Genomic DNA, 2,742 nt, shown 5'->3' with positions numbered 1-2,742 from the left:
TTTGCTTTTCATTGCTGGTGTCTTAACCCCACTGCTAACAACCCCCTACAAAATGCTTTTTAGCTGAAATGGTCTAAATTCCTAAGCTGAATTTTATCTGTAATGGTGTGTGCCCTTGTTCTTTCTCTTGTAAAAAAAAATGTGAGCAGGGTGGGCAGGAATATATAGACCATGGCCAAACAACTTGAGATGATATAAACTGTGGTGAATTTGTTGCAGTGGTTTTATGTCCCAGATGCCATAATGTGAAACTGAATACATTAAATAGAGCCCAGGCTTGGGATTGCATGGACCTGGTTACAAAACACAGCTCCTTATGACTGAAGCTCAACAGGACCTTGAAGTCCTTCCCAGGTAGAGACCCTTCCCAAGTTACCCCTCTTGTTTGTAGAAGAAAATCTTCAGAGTTCCAAGGATTAGATTTAATCAGACAAGTCATAAAATGCAGAAACAGCTTTCCATGCTACCCAGACAGGGGTCCATACTAAGTTTTTCTGGATTCATATCATAACTTCAAGGGAAAATTTCACAATGTTGGGAGGCCCTGTATCCTGAAGGAAGATTATGAAGGCAGAAGATTATTTTCTCAAATTCCTTGCAGCAAGAACACATTTAGATGCACCAACCTTGATTTCCAAATGGAACCATCCATCTACAGAAGGAAAAATGATGGCATCTACCTTACAAATCTGACAAGATTTGGAGAGAAGTTTCTATTGTCAACAGCTCATTCCATTGTTGACACTGAAAACCCAGCTGATGTCAGTATCCTATCCTCCAGGAATACTAATGCTTGAGCTATACTGAAGTTTTCTGCTGTCATTGGAGGCATTTCTATTGCTGCTGCTTCACTCCTGGAACATCCACTAATCAGATCCAGGAAGCCTCCTGAGAGCACAGTCTTTTGATGGTTACTGATCCCACCAGCCTCTCACAGAGCCCTCTTAAACATTAATTTGCCTACCAGTGCTCTATGTAACACAGCCTCTCCTCTGTTATGTGGACCTTGCCACCTCATGCAGCAACAAGGGAGCTCACTCAGTGTGTCTGATGTGGTGGATGCTAACCCTGGAGATCTGTACAAGACTGTCTACCTGTGAACAGCCATGGAAGGTCATACCTGATCTCTACTGCTATAGAGATCCTGAGGAGACTGAAAGGGAAGAGCAGGCAGCAACTGTATGGCTGTGACCAAAGAGAAATTTCAGGGATAATAGATTTTTCTGCCTCCTGAGTTCACTGCTACTAACCCTGAGGTGGCAGACTGGTCTGCAAGCATGAAGATGTCTTCTGTGCCCCTGCAACACCTACTGTAGACTGAGCATTCAACCAGCCACTGAAGACTGGTCTGCAGCTCCCACTGCTCAGGTTACTAAATGGGGAGGAACAGCCAGTGAATAGTCTTAAATTATTTTTCCACAAACTCTTAAAAGGAAGTAGGTTAATGGAAAGTAACATTTCTTTTAAAAAAATGAAAGAGTGTGTAGAAACAGAGGGAAACAATCAAGCAAGGAAAAATAGTAATACTTTAGCCATAAAACAAAGTTACAATCTTCAGTTCCTCCTTGGGGGCTATAGAAAATATCCTAAGTCATATCCTGGAGCTGTTTTGCATATAATAAAACCCTTACCAGGTGGAAGAAGTCAATTGTATTCTGACCACCAGCTTGTAGATCTCAGACTGGTAGAAACCAGAAGGTTGATGATGACTCCCAAAATACCACCCTGTTACTTCACCACCAGCCAATCAGAAGGATGTCCACAAGCTGATCATGAACCACTCAACCCTCTCCCTTATCATGTCTTTAAAACCCCTTTTCAGAGATATATGAGGGAGGTTGGGTCTTTTGAATATGAGCTGCCCACTCCCCTTACTTGGCACCCTGCGATAAATGCTGTGCTTTCCTTCCCCATACCCCTGTGTCAGGCGATTGGCTTTTCCAGGTGTCAGGTGAGCAGACCCAAGTTTGCTTTGGTGTCATTACCTCAGAACAATTACTTCCCTTCTTTGAAATTAATTTCTTCTAAAATGAAGTTTCCTCTTTCTGGAATTCTTTGCCTTCTATACTGTCTCACCTCCTTTAGTTCTTGGCTCATAGTATCAAGAACATCCTCCCAAACTTCCTATTCAAAATAGCACTTTGTCCTTAGATGGTATCTGCTAGTCTGTTTTTCTAGTTTATTTTCTTTTTTTAATTACTCAAATGAATTTATCACATCTATAGTTGCATAATGATCATAACAATCTAATTTACATCCCACAGCCCAAGCACATTCCCCTACCTCCCAAACTGTCTCCTCCGGAGACCATAAGTTTTTCAATGTCTGTGAGTCAGTATTTGTTCTGCAAAGAAGTTCAGTCTGTCCTTTTTTCAGATTCCACATGTTAGTGAAAGCATTTGATGTTGGTGTCTCATTATATGGCTGACTTCACTTAGCATGATAATTTCTAGGTCCATCCATGTTGCTAAAATTGCCAGTATTTCATTCCTTTTAATGGCTGAGTAATATTCCTTTGTGTATATGTACCGCATCTTCTTGATGCACACCTCTGTTGATGGACATTTAGGTTGTTTCCATGTCTTGGCTATTGGAAATAGTGCTGCAATGAACATCAGAGTACATGTGTCTTTGCGAGTCATTGTTTTCTCTGGATAGATGCCCAGGAGTGGCATTCCTGGATCAAATGGTAGTTCTATTTTTAGTCTTCTGAGGAATCTCCATACTGTTTTCCAAGTGGTT

General features: G+C 41.4%; 1 pseudogene; it reads left to right on the top strand.

Moving 5' to 3' along the window:
• The first annotated feature begins 564 nt into the window (after positions 1-564).
• LOC125122161 (40S ribosomal protein SA-like) lies at positions 565-1,401 on the top strand (annotated as a pseudogene).
• Positions 1,402-2,742: the final 1,341 nt, after the last annotated feature.

This window comes from Phacochoerus africanus, chromosome 3 (genome assembly GCF_016906955.1).
Source record: "Phacochoerus africanus isolate WHEZ1 chromosome 3, ROS_Pafr_v1, whole genome shotgun sequence".
Lineage (NCBI taxonomy): Eukaryota > Metazoa > Chordata > Mammalia > Artiodactyla > Suidae > Phacochoerus > Phacochoerus africanus.
Note: the sequence above shows the minus strand (reverse complement) of the source record. Positions and strands in the feature narration are given on the sequence as shown.